At 38.9% G+C, this 19,837-nt stretch overlaps 1 pseudogene; it reads left to right on the forward strand.

Annotated features, from left to right (window-relative positions):
* The first annotated feature begins 18,759 nt into the window (after window positions 1-18,759).
* Window positions 18,760-19,162, forward strand: LOC149253832 (small ribosomal subunit protein eS17-like; annotated as a pseudogene).
* Window positions 19,163-19,837: the final 675 nt, after the last annotated feature.

The raw sequence follows: 19,837 nt of genomic DNA on the forward strand, positions 1-19,837 counted from the left end.
GGTGGAACAACTTTAAGTTGGGTTTCAAAATTGCAAAGTGTTGTTGCACTCTCAACAACGAAAGTAGAGTATGTTGTTGCTACAGAGGCTAGTAAATAAATGATTTGGTAACAAAGGTTTCTGGATGAATTGGGTAAGAAGAAGGAGTTGGGCAGGTTATACAATGATAGCCAGAGTGTCATTCCTCTTACAAAGAACTTTTCCTTTCATTCCAAGACTAAACATATATAGCTCAAGTACCATTCCATAAGTTCAGTGTTAGAAGATGGACAGTTGAAGCTGGAAAAGATACACACTAGCCAAAATCCTGCAGATATGTTAACAAAAGCTGTAACAAGGGAGAAACTGAGATTCTGCTCAGTTTCAATTGGTCTTTAGGTATGATGATGAAAATGAGAAACAGTGAGGTCCAAAGTGGAGTCATTGTTCAGCAAATGAAGCAGTGGTGGAGTTGCTATAATCAGTCTCCAAGTGGGAGATTGTTGGGTGTGGAGCCTGATTATCTTCTTTATTCAAATGTATCACCACATTAGACCCCAGTTTGTAATGGGGCATCAATGCCTCCCGTTTGATCGACACTAGGGAGGGGGGGCGACGAATTTTTTTATGAGCCGTTCTAAAATATTGTAATTTCATAGTCAATATGATTTGTTCATTAGGCGGGTGATCTGATGGTAGAAGTTATGTTTAATTTAGGGTTTTTTGCCCTAGAAGGAAACCCCTCGCTATATATGATGGAATAGTATTGTGACTATGGATATGTGTATTCTGAGCGAGAAAGAGAGAGAAGATTGAGTGAGAGCGAAGAGGAAATTGTAGTGATTTGTTGTAGGTTGTATCTCTTCATTTTGCTAGATAATATAAAGGAAGGATTGGTTGTTTCTCCGTGGAAATAGCCCAAATTAGGTGAACCACATATATTTGTGTCTCTCTTGATTTATGTATTTTCTTTGTTTATGTTTCTGCAATATTTTATGTGTTCCATTGCTTTATAATATATAATTTTCTAATAGAAATTTTTGCACTCACTGCAAATTGTTTCTTATGCTTTCCATGTTCTCAGAAAATTGAGAGGTATAATGTCCAAACTTGTATTTAAACACTTCACATGGCTCAAAAATAGAGCATGGCTCACTAGACCAGTGTGGTAGCACGTACCTGGAAGTACCCGGAGGCTCATAGTTAGAGTGGTACCCGGAAGTATTATCCTTTGAAGAAAACTCTCTCTGTGTATCTACATTGATAGTTCTCTGTTAATTGATAATTATACGCGTTTATCAGTTCAAGTGCTTCTTCTAAGTTTGAATATGGATAAATTGGTCTTATTTTCCCATGAATGTTTAGTCTGGAGCCTTTAAGATTGCTTTTCCTTCATATCGGTGAGCGCAGGCTCTTAAATTGTTGCATAGAGTTCCGCGGGAAAACTCTATTTTACACAGAGAATTCAAGAAAAACCTCAGTCTAGACTTGAAATTTTATCGATTCTGGTTCATACCCGTATCGGGTCCGAACCTTTATCACATCGCCTAATCGCAAGTGGAGTGGAAAGGGTTGTGGAACTGCCAAGGTCCGAAACCCCGATAAGCTTGGACCCAAAATATTATATAGTGGGTTGGATAAATTTTCAGGTCCACATGGACTGTTGCATCGCACAGTTGAAGTGGGAGGAGTCTATTTTGTGGTCTTCCAGAATCACTGATAGCGATTGCTGATAGCCACATATTATCCAATCGAAGAAAGAGAGTTAGAAGGGCCGTTTTAAAGCGCCGATAGTACTATTGGTGTAATATGCGATTCTTTGAATTTTAAGCATCGGTAGTGTTAATTCTTCGGAATTAACGCAAGACTATTTATAAGTTGTGACAGTGATATAAAGTGCCGATAGTGTATTTTTTTCCTTTGTAACAAAATCCCCGCAATTGTGTATTTTGCGTGGAAAACACAGTTTCCTCATTTTTAAAGAGCTGATAGTGTTTTAATGTAATTCCTTTGGAATTACAGTCTAGATAGAGTATAAGGGCTCTGTATAGTAAATTGTGGTTATAACAAGAATTGTTGTTTTGGAGGAAAACCATGAGGCTGTCAGTTTAACTGTAAATGACTGATACGCCGATAAGTGGAGAAGGAGGAATTTGGCCAGATATTGAAGAAATTGTAGCCAGATTTGAGAGTTTGTCCATATCGCCTGCACCCAGGCCACCATTAGTGGTATCAGAACAGCCATCTGACATTGGATTGAATCTCAGAAGCAGGAGAAGGAAGGTTACTATGGCTTTTGGATTTGGAAGAGGATGACCTGTTGCAAACGCTAAAGTAATGGAAGTTGTGCAACAGATGCAAACTAGATTGGATGCATTAACAACAAGAAGGAACATATATGATGGAGATGTTAGTGAACCTGAGGTTGAAGCTGCAAAGGAGGAAGCTGTAGTAGTTACTCCTAAGATGAGGTTATTTCAGTCAATGTTGAGATCCACAGCCAGGCCAAAGACCGAGGTATCAATATATGAAGGAGGACTGAATCCAGAAGAATTAATAGACTGGATTAATGGCATGGAGAAATTCTTTGATTATGAAGAAACAGAAGATGAGAAGAAAGTCAAGTTTGTTGTCACCAAGTTAAAAGGCCATGCAACGCCTTTGGTGGGATGGTGTGCAGGTAGAAAGTAAGAGACTTGGAAAGCAACCAATCAATAATTGGAGCATGATGGTAGCAAAGCTAAGAGGTAAGTTTCTGCCAAGTAATTATCAACAAACCTTGTTTAGACAAATGCAGAATCTTAGACAGAGATCTTTGACAGTGAAAGAATACACAGAGGAGTTCTACAAGGTAAGCATAAGAGCTGGAGAAGCCCAAGATATAGATGAGAAGGTGGATAGATATGTGAATGGCCTTAGGATGGACATTCAAGCTGAAATAAGTCTACTGTCTCCTAAAAAAGTAGAGGAAGCTTATCAGATAGCACTGAAAGCTGAAGAAAAACTCATGAGGAAGTAGTCTGCTAGAGGGAGAGGTACTTTCCAAGGAAGGGGAAGTCAAGGTGGTAGAGGAAGATCTACAACACCTAAAGATGGAGCTTGCAGCAGCTCAACGCAGCATGCACCCGCAGGAGCTGATGCAAGAGGTAGAGGGAGTTTTTCTAGAGGAAGAGGAGGCAGAGGAAGAGGCAGAGAAATAAGATGTTACAAATGTAACAAGCTAGGACACAGAGCTTTTGAGTGCCCAGAGAATGCAGAAACAAATCATAGAAATGCCATTGTTGCTCAAGTTGAGGGAGAAGCACCAGCAGCAATAGTGACAGAAGAAGAAAATATACCAGAGAGAGGAGAATCTTTGGTAATTAATAAAGTTTTGCTCAAGCCAGCAAAGGAGGTGGTTGAACCATCACAAAGAAAGACTCTATTCAGGACAGTGTGTAAAGTCCAAGGGAAATGTTGCCAGATGATCATTGATAGTGGCAGCACTGATAATTTGGTCTCTACAGAAGTGGTGGAGAAATTGAAGCTGAAGACAATGAAACATCCAACACCTTACAAGGTGTCATGGTTGCAAAAGGGACATCAACTGTTAGTAAATGAACAGTGTGAAGTGGAATTTCAAGTGGGAAAGTATAAAGATAAAATTGTATGTGATGTGATGCCAATGGATGTGTGTCACATATTGCTTGGAAGGCCTTGGCAATATGATAGAGGAGCCATGCATGATGGAGAAAGAAACACCTACAAGTTTGGAAAGGCTGGTGTCAATCATACATTGCTGCCTCTGCAAGAAGAAGATGTACTAGGAAAGAAGACTGATCCAAAAAATCTGTTATTAGGAGGAAAGGAATACTTGAAGAAAATTGAAGAAAATGAGGTAAATTTTGCTGAAAGTTGCAAGCCCAAGGTAATAATGACTTCTACTAAAATTTCTGATTTACCCATTGAAATTCAAGAAATGTTGGAGAAATATTGTGATATTATTGTTGATGATTTGCCAAATGAGTTTCCACCCATTAGAAGAATTAGCCATCATATAGATTTGATTCCTGGAGCAAGTATACCTAACAAAGCAGCTTACAGAATGACTCCTACAGAAAATGAAGAAGTTAGAAAGCAGGTGCAAGAATTGCTTGACAAAGGGTTGATCAGAGAAAGCTTGAGTCCTTGCGCAGTACCAACAGTGCTGAGTCCAAAGAAAGATGGAGGCTGGAGAATGTGTACAGATTCAAGAGCCATCAATAAATTCAAAATCAGGTACAAATTTCCATTACCTAGAATTGAAGATTTAATGGATTGCTTGAGTGGAGCAAAGTATTTTTCAAAACTAGATCTTAAAAGTGGGTATCATCAAATAAGGATAAGAGAAGGGGATGAGTGGAAAACCACTTTTAAGACAAATGAGGGATTATATGAGTGGAGAGTAATGCCTTTTGGGTTGTCAAATGCACCAAGTACATTTATGAGACTCATGAGGAGGAGCATATGAGGCATTTGAATTATGTCTTACAAAGGCTACAGCAGGAGAAATTATTGCTGAATTTGAACAAGTGTTCATTCATGAAAGAAGAGCTAGTGTACTTGGGTTTTGTTATTTCTGTTGAAGGGTTGAAGATGGATCCAAAGAAGATTAAGGCAATTATGGAGTGGCCTTCACCCAAGAGTATTTTTGAGGTAAGGAGTTTTCATGGACTTGCTAGCTTTTATAGAAAATTAATCAAGAATTTTAGTAAGATTAATGTACCTATTATTGAGACCATAAAGAAGGATAAACAGCCATTTAGATGGACTGCTGAAGTAGAGAAGAATTTTCAGCTGTTAAAGAAAAAAATCACTGAAAAGCCTATTTTGGTTATGTCTGATTTTAACAAACCTTTTCAAGTGAAGTGTGACGCCAGCGGAGAAGCAATTGGAGGTGTTTTAAGCTAGGAAGATAGACCAATAGCCTATTTTAGTGAAAAGTTGTATGATTCAAAAAGGAAGTATTCTTCTTATGACAAGGAGTTCTACGCAGTTGTGCAGTCATTAAAAAAATGGAGGCATTATTTAATGTGAAAATAATTTATCCTTTATTCAGATAACCATGCACTACAGTTTATAATGTAGCAGCCAAAGCTCAGCCAGAAACATGCTAAATGGGTAGAGTATCTTCAAGGTTTCCATTTTGTTTTGAAGCATATAAATGGGCAGTCAAACAAAGTTGCAGATGCCTTAAGTAGGAGGAATGTATTATTTCAAGAGAGTCAAATCCAAGTGTTGGGTTTTGATTTTCTTAAGGAATTATATGAGACCGATTCAGATTTTAAAGAGGCATTTGAGGCTTGTAAAAATCCTGTTTTGATGGATAGAAGTAAATGGTTGGATTACTTCTTACAAGATGGGCTGTTATTTAAGAAAAATCAGTTGTGCATACCAAATTTTTCAATGAGGGAGAATTTAATTAAAGAGAAACATAGTGGAGGACTTGCAGGACATTTTGGCATAGAGAAAACCTTTGAACAGTTGAACAGATTTTATTTCTGGCCGAAAATGAAATCTGAAGTGGAGAAGTATGTGAGAACTTGCAAAGTCTGTCAATATGCAAAGGGAAGGAGCCAAAAAACAGGTTTGTATATCCCATTACCAATTCCGGATAGGCCTTGGGATATGGTAAGTATGGATTTTGTGTTCGGCTTACCAAAGACTCAAAGAGGTAATGATTCAATTTTTGTTGTAGTGGACAGATTTTCAAAAATGTTACACTTTATTCCATGTTATAAAACTAGATGCTTCTCCCATTGGTAATTTGTTTTTTAAGGAGATTGTAAGATTGCATGGGTTTCTGTTATAGACATTTTTGGGCACTGCAACCCCAATCAGACATGTCCATAAACCAAGGGCTCCTAAGTCCCTAAAAGTGTTGTTCCATACCCTAAAAGAACAAGGTCAGCTGATTACATCATCTCCCAGAAGTTCTCCATGAAAAATTGCTCAGAACTGGTCAAAACTAGACCATCTCACCTGCTCCATGGTCAAAGTGCGATGCATCCCACCTAATGCACACGGGAGGTGTGATGCATACTGAAAATCCCTTCTATGGGGTGTGATGGGCGAGAGTGGACAAATGGCAGAGGCAGTTTGCGAGGTGGATGATCATGGAATCTTCCAAAAACTTCTCCTGTGACACTTGCCTCTCTGAATTCGCCCAGGGATGAGTAAGAGATCATCAATCTCCAAGTGGAATCAAGAACTATCAGAGAGAGGACACTAATTAGAATCCTAGAAGCTGACTCACGCCCCTGCAAACATCTATATATGGATCCCTCATCCCAGAGATCCAAAGGCTGGAATTTTGTATCTTGTAAGGAAGTGTTGTTGGTTTCTTGTTGGGATATCATAGTGTTGGGTGATCTAAGCTTTTCATGAGGTGAAAGAAGGGCTTTCATGCTGGAGGATGATGTTGGGTCAGAACAATTGGTTGTAATCCTCTTTACTATTCTTGATTATTAATAAAGCTATTCAAGTTTTCCTCCAAATTCTTGTATGTTTGATGATATATGCATTTGTGTGGTCAATATACATCTGGTCCTATATTGTTTATGATTGTAGATCTCTGTTCTTCAATAGTATTATGCTGCTTTGATTCCACAGGTGCTCTTTGAAGCTGGGTAGATGAAGGAGAAGCAACAAGGATCTGTCAGAAGGGAGAGGAACCAAGTAAGGAACCAAGCGCAAGACTGAGGTTGGTGTCCTTCATTCCACTCTTATCTACTTCTCATAAAGGAAAACGAAAGTGGTTTTAGTTTGTTTGTTTCTAAGATAGCTACCAGTCTTAGTGGGACTAGCAGCTCTGAGTGGACACTAGATTTCCCGATAACAAAATGGCGACTCCGCTGGGGAGCGAATAGATTGTTTGTTTGTCTATATTTGTTTGTTTTATAAACTTACAGACGGAGCCTGAAGTCAAGCCAGCTAGCCTTCGAACTACATTTGCTATGCAAGTGCAAAGTAGATCAATGTTGCTTCAGTCTATCTCTGGGTTTTGTTTATAAACTGAACAATCGATTTACAAGCTTTCTAATTGCCCTAGTGGTGGCTCTAGTAACCTCATTAGATCAACCCCTGTGATTTCTATTTATTGTACATCATTTGCTCGGCCTAAATCCCTGAACTGAGCTGCAAACTGTGACCAAGAGCCAAGTAAAGTCTCGTCCTAGTACCATCGCACCCTCTCTTCAAGGAAATCCGGATGCATCGTACTTCCCCTGTGCAGTAGGTGGGATGCATCCCTGTTTCCTTGTGTTATAGGTGCGATGATCAAAAAGGGCTAATTTTGCCTCCAGGTCTTGGTTTTTCTTCACTCTTTTCAGCTCTATTATGGAGTTTTGCTGTCTGTGATCAGTATACCACTGTGGAAACCCCCTTCCTTTCCATCATTCCGCCTCCATTGTGCAAAGAACTGTGAATTTTTTTTATGTATTTTCCGCCATTTTCAGTTCTCTTTTACAAAGTAGTAGCATAGTCGAACTGTCGTCTTTTGATTTGAAAGTGTTGCAAGTGTCGTTTTCAGTCAAAGAAAAGAATTCTATTATTCTTGATGGTCGATTATATAGTTACTCTTGTATTTGATTTGAATTAGTAGTTTTTCAAGTGTCGAAAGCAGTTTTCAATTCAAAATAGTAAAGTGTCGTCATTATCTTCCTTTCGTTTTTGAAGAGAAATTTGTTAGTACTGTCACTTTGAAAAATAATTCAGATTTGTACTTAGCATTCTTCTTGTCATTCACACATTAAGAAAGCTGAAAACAAATACATGCATGTGCATTTGCATTTAGACTGCTTGTTGGTTTGATTTAGGACAGTGCATCTAGTGTGTGCTCTCTCCTCTATGTTGAAAGAATACCATCTCTCTTTCTTTAGTAGCTACGATTTTCATTGCAAAAAAGAAGATTAAACGATTGTTTATCATCTTAGATTGCATTTTAGGAATTGTACATCTACATCACGTGGTGAACCTGAAAGGCAAATTTCTTAAGAAAGATCAACTGTAAAATAAATTTAATGAACCTAAAAACGCTTTGGAACCTAACGCACAACATCTAGAGTCTAGGCTAGAGACGTATTCCGACGTCGTAAAGCCTGGTAACTGTCGCTTTCACTATTGGTTGGGTGATTCCTCCTCTTTGAGACGACAAGTGCCAGTACGGACTTGTGCTCCCACGTACCATCGAGTAGATATTGGGAGACCACAATAGGCTATATCCTTTATCCATAGCAAGCAGTGTCTGCCGCCCTATCGATCGTAATGCACTGAACACAACATTCGGGAAGATTGACTGCTATACCGTAAAAAGTATTCTGCAGTTTTGCGATTGGTTTGGTAATCCCTTTGTCTAGATTTCCAGAGTAGCAGATTTCATTCCTTTTTAGACTCCTTAAAGGAAAAGGTCCATCTGAGCACTTGTCACTTCAGGCTCATTAAAAATCGAAGGCAACTAGAGTCATCTTTTTTTTTTCTTGACTCTTAAAAATTGAAAAAACAAGTTGTGTCAAAGCGTCTAAAATTTATTTTAATCGAAATAATATCACCATTCCCGCGTTTGTCTTAGGTTGAGGAAAATGGAGTCCACCAACCAAGGAATTCGCCTTGGAGGAAATCCTAGTCCTTTCTCCTCTTGGGGAGATGTTGGTGCACCTCATATGGCCACATTGTCACTTCCAGGATTGACGATTGGCTTTCCCATATGGCTCTTCTCGACCTCCATCATTCAGAACACCGTAATTCCTGAACAATCAAGTCAGTAACTAGATGATACTAAAGTTACCCCCCAACCTTCTACTTCATCTGATTCTCCCTCTCCTCCTTCTTCTTCGCTTGATAAAGCCAGTAAGCCCCAAAACCAAGTAACTAAGAAGAAGAAGGAGAAGAAGAAGAAAGAGAAGGAGCCAAAGACGAAAGGGGGCAACCATGCATCGTCTAGCAAAAATCCACACACTGCACCGTCCAGGCCTAAATCGCCATGTGTCATTTGCAAAGGAGACCACTACCACCGAGATTGTCCCTGCATCCCTCGGATCTTAAGGGACTGGTCTCCTCGTTTGCACAACCCGGTGTCATAAACCTCTGAGGACCATGTTGAAAGTACACCATCAACTAGTGAAAGTGAAGCACCTAGACAAAAAGGAAAATGTAAATTTCCTTATAGACTGTGTGAAGGCAATCATGCCCTCCACCATTGTCCCTTCCTGGATGAAGCTAAAAGAGTTTTGGATGACAGTCCGGTTTCACCATTATGGCTTCCTCCTGGATATAAGAAACTCTTACCAAGTCCATCACTGGTTGAAAATCCGACTGACACGCCATTGTGTTCGGTCGAAGCATCTGTCATTGAAGATAAACCCGCCGAACCCACACCAGACGAAAGTCAAAAGGTTGAGGCGGCAGTCGACCCGGTCTTGTCTTCGGAAGGTCCATCTTTAGATGACACAATCACCAAAGAGAATGAGAACGACACCGTCCAAATTCTTTTCGTAAACACAGACTCCGATGAACATGAGGGCAGTCTACCTGTTTCTTTATCGCAGGAAGGAAGTTCGTCAGAGTCATATTCGGCCATCTATTCAGTCCCACCTCCAAGCAACCTAGTTGTTTCCTTCGATTGGAACCTACTAGGCAGACCCCATTTACCGGCTAGTGTACCATTCCGAATCATTACACAAATATACAGAATGGTCATGGCCGGTACCATCATAGATGAAGGGGCTTCTGTGAGTATCCTTTCCTCAACTGCTTGGAAAGCGCTTGGTTCGCCATCGCTTCTGCCTGAGATGAGAAATCTGACAAGCTTTGACAAAGGAACCAGTCGACCGTTAGGGATCCTTCCCAATGTGCCAATAACATTGAGAAGGAAAACCGTTCACATGAACGTAATGGTTGTCCAAGGACCTCTGGATTATAATCTACTCCTTGGGTGTGACTGTATTTATTGCATGGGAGTCATTGTCTCCTCACTCTTTAGAGTAATGTGCTTTCTGCATGAAGGACGAGTGGTCAAGCTCCTAGACCAGCTTTCGTTCCCTAGCTCACACATAGCAAATAGTCAAATACCATCCCTAAATGGTCTTTTCACGCAAGGAATATCTCATCAATCTCCAGTCTATCCACCTGATGAGCGCAAGTGATTCGGGAGGACATGACTGAAACCCAGGGGGCATGCACCCTGGTCTGTTTCGGCAGGAAAACCTTGGGTATAGGGTAGGTTTCCGCGAAGGATATATGACTAGTCTGACACACCCGTCCATTTAGGAAAATGGGATTAGACTGGAATAAGATTCCCTCGTCAAAGTTATGTGAGTGGAGGCGACTGCGCCACTCGCCTTTGTCTATTTCAGTAGACATCGCCAAGGAAGCATTTTGTCTGCGACGCGGATGGAGAGCTTTCATATGGTAACCTGGGAATTTTTCGCTATACCTGGGGGCATGAAAACCTTTTGGCATGCAAGCGAAGAGCAACCATTTATTTTCTTAGTTTGTAGTTTCTTAACCCTTTAAACTCGTAGGATTGGTCGTTCCTAACTTGCATAAAGAAAGGATCCGAGGCAAAGCTTTATAAGGTGCAAGCTCCATAAAAAATGGCATCTTAGATGAGATATCCTTATTATACGACTGGCATGAGCAGTTTTTACGTGGAGTTCAAGCTCGTTAAAAATTAAACATAAGCAATGAACAAACGTTCCCCCAGAGTTTAAGCTCATAAAAGAAATGAACCAATTTCCGGTAAATAACCGTTGTGAATGCATTATCATCAGCTTTTGAGTCTTGGTCGTGTTCTCATCATCACCTCCACTCTATTTTAGCCGATCATTCACCTCCATTTGATTGTTTACCCATTTTGAGGAACAGTTGCGAAGAGTGATCCTGTTAGCCATCCTTGTGACACTGCCGTGATTGGAAAATTCCAAACCTTACCTGGAATCAGTTGCTACCTGAAATTATCACTTGTTCCTCAAAAAATGAGTCTCCTTTAAGCTCTTTTCACCTGACTCGTAAAACATGAAAAGATTGCCGAGTCATTGGCCTCTCCAGCTCGTTAAAGTGACCGGAAGTGTTATCCCTCCTCTAGATTTTAATATTTTTGGACCTGAGGGATTATTACACAAAAAGATCGAGCGCTTGTCTTGTTCGGCTCGTTAAAATTACCAAAAATTCATCCCTTTCATATTATTTTATACTTTTTCGGACTTAAGGGATTACATGACGAAAAAGGATTATTAGAGTTTCCTTTACGTCCCTTTTCAGACTCTCTAAAATTGAAAAGGACCGAGTTATCTTTGTCGTTAAACTCGTTAAAACCGAATAGTGACAAACTTGTCCATACAGACAAGAACGAGTTTCATTGTCGCTAAGCTCGTTAAAATATAGCGACGAGTTTGCCCGAAGGGAAAATTATAGAACAAGCATATGTTATCCTCCTCAAGCTTGACAAAAATAAAGAGGTACTGGTTAGCAATGACTGGGGAAAAATTGGGAAGAAAACTTGAAGAAACTTTATTGGTAGCAAGTCGCTCTTGAACATGACACTTTCACTCCGCATCCGAGTCGGGTTGGGTTGTTCCGTTCACTAGTCATATCACCATTGGTCCATCACACCATCCACATTTGGGGTTAACGCTACCAATCCATCATGTCAGTGTTGCCGGTATGTTCAAGAGAAGTCGCTCAGAGAATTCACCTGTGTCTCATCCGCTGCAATACATTCACGCTCCATTCTTTCATGACCGCCACCCTGAACCCTGTATCATCAGACCGTTTTCACCTCCAAAATCATTTACTCCGTTCTGTGTCGTAGATGTGGGATTCATTAATTCCCTCCTACGGCAAGTCACTTCTTGTTGACATTAGCTCATTATCCAAGAAGTCAACTTAGGAACAACCCTTTCAGTACTTTGAAGCTTACATGCCTCAATGGCAAGTTTCTCACTTCTGGCGACAGGTTTACATCAATGGCCTTCAACCGAAAGATTTTGCGTGGTGTTTGACGCCAAGTCCCTTATTCACACCACATGAATTGTACTGTAGTACCTTGAGGGTCATCATCATTATCGGTGATTCCTCTCGTGCCTGTTAACAGCTTAGCTTTCCATGTTCGACTCCAAAACATCTTTCACATGGATCGACTTGTACTCCGAGTGAAGATTGAACGAGTTTGAAGACCCCAGATCTAGTTTCATCCATCTGGGCTGCGATATATTCAGGAAAATAAAGACATCAAATGTACATTGCTGCTGCACAGATGATCATCCAAATCAAAGGATGATGACTCTATTAGAATCATCAGTCTCCCGCACAGATGGTTGTCTGTCTTATGTACATGAAAATGAATTTATAAAGCTGAGCATGGGAATGCCCGCCTCAGCTAGATCATGAAAAATATTATGAAGATAATGTATTGTATTGTATCTTATTACAGGTCGCCTTCCAGCTCGAAAAAACTTCAGATCCTCATGATAAAGCATTTCACCCGACATCAAAAGATTAACGACCTCATGCTTTAGGGGGCAACTGTTATAGACATTTTTGGGCACTGCAACCCCAATCAGACATGTCCATAAACCAAGGGCTCCTAAGTCCCTAAAATTGTTTTTCCATACCCTAAAAGAACAAGGTTATCTGATTACATTATCTCCCAGAAGTTCTCCATGAAAAACTGCTCAGAGCTGGCCAAAACTAGACCATCTCACCTGCACCATGGTCAAAGTGCGATGCATCCCACCTAATGCACACGGGAGGTGTGATGCATACTAAAAAGTCCTTCTATGGGGTGCGATGGGCGAGAGTGGACAAATGGCAGAGGCAGTTTGCAAGGTGGATGATCATGGAATCTTCCAGAAACTTCTCCTATGACACTTGCCTCTCAGAATTCGCCCAGGGATGAGTAAGAGATCATCAATCTCCAATTGGAATCAAGAACTATTAGAGAGAGGACACTAATTAGAATCCCAGAAGCTGACTCACCCCCCTGCAAACATCTATATATGGATCCCTCATCCCAGAGATCCAGAGGCTGGAATTTTGTATCTTGTAAGGAAGTGCTGTTGGTTTCTTGTTGGAATATCATAGTGTTGGGTGATCTAAGATTTTCATGAGGTGAAAGAAGGGCTTTCATGCTAGAGGATGACGCTGGGTCAGAACAATTGGTTGTAATCCTCTTTGTTATTCTTGATTATTAATAAAGCTATTCAAATTTTCCTCCACATTCTTGTATGTTTGAAGATATATGCATTTGTGTGGTCAATATACATCTAGTCCTATATTGTTTATTATTGTAGATCTCTGTTCTTCGATAGTATTATGCTGCTTTGATTCCACAGGTGCTCTTTGAAGCTGGGTAGACGAAGTAGAAGCAGCAAGGATCTTTCACAAGGGAGAGGAACCAGGTAAGGAACCAAGCGCAAGACTGAGGTTGGTGTCCTTCATTCCACTCTTATCTACTTCTCATAAAGGAAAACGAAAGTGGTTTTAGTTTGTTTGTTTCTAAGATAGCTACCAGTCTTAATGGGACTAGCAGCTCCGAGTGGACACTAGATTTCCCAATAACAGTTTCCCAAAAGTATTGTGTCAAACAGGGATTCCAAATTTGTTGGACATTTCTGGAGGACATTATGGAAGAAGCTAGGAACTAAATTAAGTTGCAGTTCTGCCTATCATCCACAAACTGATGGACAAACTAAAGTGGTGAATAGGAGTTTAGGAAATCTTTTAAGGAGCCTTACCACAGAACATCCAAAGCAATGGGATCAAGTATTGGCACAAGTTGAATGTGCATATAATGACTCACCTAACAGGAATACAGGACAGAGTCCATTCCATATTGTTTATGGAATGCATCCAAGAGGAGTAGCTGAGTTAAGAAACTTGGGAAAAGAAGAGATGAGAAGTGCGGAGGGTGAAAATTTTGCTTCAGAAATGCAATCAATACATGAACAAGTGAAACAACAGCTGCAGGATAGCAACATCAAGTATAAAACTAGAGCAGATATGAGGAGAAGAGAAGTGAACTTTGAAGTTGGGGATTTGGTTTTAGCACATCTTAGAAAGGAGAGGTTTCTAAAGAGGGAGTATAACAAACTGAAGTGCAAAAAAATTGGACCGTACAGAGTGTTGAGGAAGTTTTCTGCAAATGCCTATGAGATTGAGTTACCCCCTAATGTTGGAATATCACCAATTTTTAATGTTGCATACCTATACAAGTATGAAGGTGAAAATGAAGATGATACAACACAAGATCAAGAGACCCAAGAGATTGACTGGGTAAAACAGTTACCCACAGCAAAGAATTTGCAGCCAGAAAGAATTATGGACAAGAAGGTGTTTAAGAAAACAAGGGGACAAGAGTACTTCCAGTATTTGGTAAAGTGGAAGGATCAGCTGACTGCTAAAGCTACTTGGGTTACAGAAGACATGCTACAGAAACTGGGCAGTTCTGTAGATGAACTCATGGATAGGAGCCCATGAAGAATTTTGTCCTCAGGAGTTTGATGCAGGAGCATGTGACTTAGAGGGAAAAAGTCTTCAAACATATTCCAAAAATCCAAAAAAAATCTACAAGCAAGGGAGTGGGGTCCTTTAGCCAGCAATTTCCATGCTTTCCTAGTTTAGGATAAGAATAGAATTAAGAATAAATCATGCTAAAATCATCACTTATGGATAGCTGTAACAAAGCTTTACGCTTTAAATCACTCTATGTAAAAGCATGCTTTTATAAAGGATAATGGCTGAGAAAGGCTTTATCTATTGATTATAAATAAAATGACGAGAGGCTCATAGTTAGAGTGGTGCCCGAAAGTATTATCCTTTGAAGAAACCTCTCTCTATGTATCTACATTGATAGTTCTCTGTTAATTGATAATTATACGCGTTTACTAGTTCAAGTGCTTCTTCTGAGTTTGAATATGGATAAATTGGTCTTATTTTCCCGTGAATGTTTAGTCTGGAGCCTTTAAGATTGCTTTTCCTTCATATTGGTGAGCGTAGGCTCTTAAATTGTTGCATAGAGTTCCGCGGGAAAACTCTATTTTACACAGAGAATTCACGAAAAACCTTAGTCTGGACGTAGCTTTGGACTTGAAATTTTATCGATTCTGGTTCATACCTGTATCGGGTCTGAACCTTTATCACATCGCCTAATCACAAGTGGAGTGGAAAGGGTTGTGGAACTGCCGAGGTCCAAAACCATGATAAGCTTGGACCCGAAATATTATATAGTGGGTTGGATAAATTTTCGGGTCTGCAAGGACTGCCACATCACACAATTAAAGTGGGAGGAGTCTATCGTGTGGTCTTTTAGAATCACTGATAGTGATTGCCGATAGCCACGTATTATCGCATCAGAGAAAGAGAGTTAGAAGGGCCTTTTTAAAGCGTCGATAGTGTATTTTGTTCCTTTGGAACAAAATCCCGCGATTGTGTATTTTGCGTGGAAAACGCAATTTCCTCATTTTTAAAGAGCTGATAGTGTTTTAATGTAATTCCTTTGGAATTACAGTCCAGATAGAGTATAAGGGCTCTGTATAGTAAATTGCGGTTATAACAATAATTGTTGTTTTGGAGGAAAACCATGAGGCTGTCGGTTTAACTGTAAATGACTGATACGCCAATAAGTGCAGAAGAATGAATATGGCCAGATATTGAAGAAATTGTAGCCAGATTTGAGAGTTTGTCCATATTTCTTGCACCCAGGCCACCACATAGTGTGAAGTTTTCCCTACTTAAGGTTTTGTCTTGGAGTGCATTTTGCAGAATATCGAACTACCAAGGATTATATTGTTCCATTGAATAAAGTGTTCACATTCTTCCCTACCTGCATTGGGGGAAAGTGAAAGTGAACCATAGGTAATGAAAACTTGTTTTCTTCATTTTCGTTATTTGTTCGATCAGGTTAGCTCATGACATAGCCCTAAGCTCTAGATCCCTTCCCTTTATCTTTAGCATTTCCTTTTGTCAATGATCCCGATTTCATTCAGATTCACAACACACCACAATAAGGAGGTGACTTTCTCATTTCATTTAGTTCATTTAGTTCTTCTCTGAGAAAGGAAAGGTACGCCTTGGAGTGGGAGGCCAATCATGGACTTAGATCCACTTCCTATTATTCATAAGATAATATGGAAGAAGAAAGTAATTTCCCAAAATGTTGTAAGGAAAACCATTTATCCCCACCTCAATTTTCTGCATTTTGCATTTGGGTCTAGTGCACCCTCACTGCCCCTTTCTAGCTAGGTCCATAGGGAGATAGGTAGGTCAATCTCAACCTCAATTTTATGCATCTATTTCTGGTGCACCCTCATCGCCCCTTGCTAGCTAGGTCCATAGAGAGATGGCTAGGTTAATAGCATAGAGAAAGCTTACTAGTAGTTTGGTCACTATAAGCTTTGTAACATACAGGATCCAAAGACATAAATGCACCTCTTCTTAAGATGGTGTTTTTATTACCCTTCTAAATGCCTCGACCTGACGACCCTAAAAGAAAATATCAAAATGTGGTAGTGTTAGGTTAAGGTCCCATCGTAGCCCAGAGGGAAGTATAGACATGGTCGTATACAATGGAACATTTCCATAGCTTCCTTTCAAATATTTTTCTGTCAAGGAGTTGACAAATGGGCTGGACTAAAAATTGATCTTTGTCGACTTCCAAGGTTAAAAATGGATTGTATTATTGGGCTTACTACGAAGGCACATACAACCACTCTAAATATTTTATGCTTGCATCATTGGACAGATTGATTTCGAGCTAACAAGTACTGTAAAATATTATAATCTACATGCCAAAAAATATTCATGACTGAAACAAAAGAGTTTAGATCAGAATATTTTCTCTGAACATAATGAAGTATGACTAATGACTGAATTAATTCCTTTTACAAAATATTTCGAAAATCGGCCAGTGTAATCCACTGACTTAGCATGTTCTGCATAGGAGGCACAACTAAGAATGAGTTGTGTTATTTCTTAGAACCCTTGCGTTCTCTGAAAGCCTGGCAGGGATATCCTAAAGTTTTGGTACTTGAAACCAGGGGAAAGCACACATGAATGAATTCAAAAGACTTTGTAACATCCTATGAATTATAGCCATCTCCAAGCTTATACGATAGTTTTAGTGGAAATATTAAACCAATCCAACCCTGCAAAACTTTTATAAGTGGCACGTCACATGAACTCTAGAACCTCGAATTTGAACAACTAGAGGCGAAAAACCTATGGAGAAAATCTAATTTACTCATTCAAACCAATATAAATTCATGGGGAAACTAAATTGCAAAAGGAAAAACAAAGAGTCAAACATGGATTCGTAGAATTGTACCCTTTGCAACACGAATCAATTGTCATTCGATTAGAAATCGAGCAACTCACTGTCAAAGAAATTGGAAGGGATTGAGTAATGTATCACGATAACTTTTTGAAACCCTCTGCATTTCTTGATGGATTTTCAAAATATTTTAAATTTGGCTGGGAAGAAGACATTTGTCACTCAACACCGTTTAGGTGGAACAATTATGTTTAATTCAAACATGCAGAAACATATAGTTTATATAAGATGTGAGCCAACAATGAAACTTACATATAGTGAGCATTGAAACACACACACACACACATATATATAGTGTTGAAACTTTTATACACAGCACTTTTGAAGTAATGCATTTTTAAATTTTCAAACTCGTTAGCTTCAGTTTTATCTAAATCATACACTCTTCCTAGGCAATAAGAGGTACAAATTGAAACTTTCGATAAAAGTTGGTTTGGAAACATTGGGTAAAACATGGAATGTATTAGTTAGACAAAGCGATTTAATTCTAAGTCAGTGCCTATCAATCCCTATAGTCCCTGCTATGCCAAAGGTAAAGACTAATAAACCAAATCTACAATCAAACTAATATAATATGAAAAAACTCTAACAATAACTTCGCAAATTTTAACACCCAATTGACGTTGAAAAAAATCTAACTTTGCTTTATAAACATTGAACCAAATTTACAATTAAAAAATTTTAAGTGACTTTCTCACTAATTATTAGGAAAAACAGTTTCCTGGATCAAAATATTATATTGATACTTCACAAAATTGACCTAGCTACTATTAAGATATTTCCTAATATTTCCCAAAATCTATAATTACGCCTAAAGGCGTTTTCTTTATGAGATTGGGTGGACAAACACTGTTTGCACCACCCAATGGGAGAGCCTTATTTTTGCCCTTCGAACCAATTCTATTTTGACACGTTTGGCAAATTTTGCACAATTTTTAACGAGTTTCCGTCCTGAATCCATCGCCCTGGCCGACATTTATTAACCCATCGTCGTGGATTGCTCCCATGAATTCAGACCTGGACCATCCCGGATTTATTCAATCTCTCTTGCTCCGGCGACCAGAGCGCTGCTAGGTACATGCCTCCATATGACACAGTTCTTTTGTCATATTACGCTCCTCATGCTTGTTATTGCAGTTAGTCGAATTCTATCAACACTTTGTTTCCTTTTTACCTATAACCAGTTCTAGTGCCACTCCTTCATTTTCACTGATTTGTTTTTTTAGTTTTAACAGGATCCTTGAAGCGAGGAATTCTTGGAGTTTTGGAACTAAAAAAACCCCAAAGTCTCAAAGGTAAAGTGAAATTTTGATATTCCCAGATCTCGGATTACACCATTGGATTCCGTCATTTGCTTTCCAAGTAATAAACCCTTACTGTACAAAACCTTTGAGTCTCCACTAGATTTTTGTCAAGAGCTCGCATTTCAACCACCAATGGGGCGTGTGAGAACGAAAACCGTGAAGAAAACCTCGCATGACTCTCGACTTCCACACCAACAAGAAGATCGTGGAGGAGGTGGCCATAATCCCCTCGAAGCGCTTGAGGAATAAGATTGCAGGGTTCAACACCCATCTCATGAAGCGCATTCAAAGAGGCCCAGTGCGAGGCATCTCTCTCAAGCTTGAAGAAGAGGAGTGTGAGAGGCGCATGGACTACGTTCCTGACGAATCTGCCATCAAAGTCGATGTTAATGAGGTGGATAAAGAAACCATGGACATGCTTGCTTCCTTGGGAATGGCTGATTTACCCGGAGTTGTCAAGCAGGCAGAGCCACTAGTGGGTGGTCGTTTGAGACAAGGAGGTGGTTATGTGGGCGGTGCACCAAGAAGGAGATAATAAAATTGTCTTTCTTTAACGTTTACCAAAAAAAAATTGAAGTATATGCTATTTGTATACAAAAAATGAAGTATATGCTATGCTAAATGTGTTTTTATTTTGGATGTATATTACATATAGAATAATATAAAGTTTTAAAGTTAGGCTTAAATTTACTTATTTATTATTATTATTTTTATGTATTTAAAATAATAAATAAGGTTTTTGTTTAGTACATTTTATGTTAAAAGTAATTGATAAATTTTGTTGCTTAGTATATTTTATGTGAAAAGTAATTGATAAATTTCAGTTGAATTGTAAATTATGAAATTTTAAATTTGTGTTATTGATATTGTATAATTTTTTTATATTTTTTTAAAATATTAAATCTTATTTTGATACTAAATAGCATTCAAAAATCCAATTTAAATCATGTAAATTTTCAATGTCACCAAAATGACATAATCTTGCAAGAAAAAATAATAATAATAAATGTTTTGAGTGAAAATTTTGATCTCATTGATGATGAATATGAAAATATTAAATAGGGCAAAAATAAATATTAAAGGTATTGTGATCTCATTTCAATGATGAATATGAAAATATTAAATAAGGCAAAAATAAATATTAAAAGTACTCTGAAAGATAGTTTAAAATTAAAACAGCAATAGCTTTCATTCAAACGAATGCTTCACC

Source organism: Pinus tabuliformis, chromosome 7 (assembly GCF_031772625.1).
Source record: "Pinus tabuliformis cultivar Carrire ecotype Pingquan chromosome 7, CPIR1, whole genome shotgun sequence".
Lineage (NCBI taxonomy): Eukaryota > Viridiplantae > Streptophyta > Pinopsida > Pinales > Pinaceae > Pinus > Pinus tabuliformis.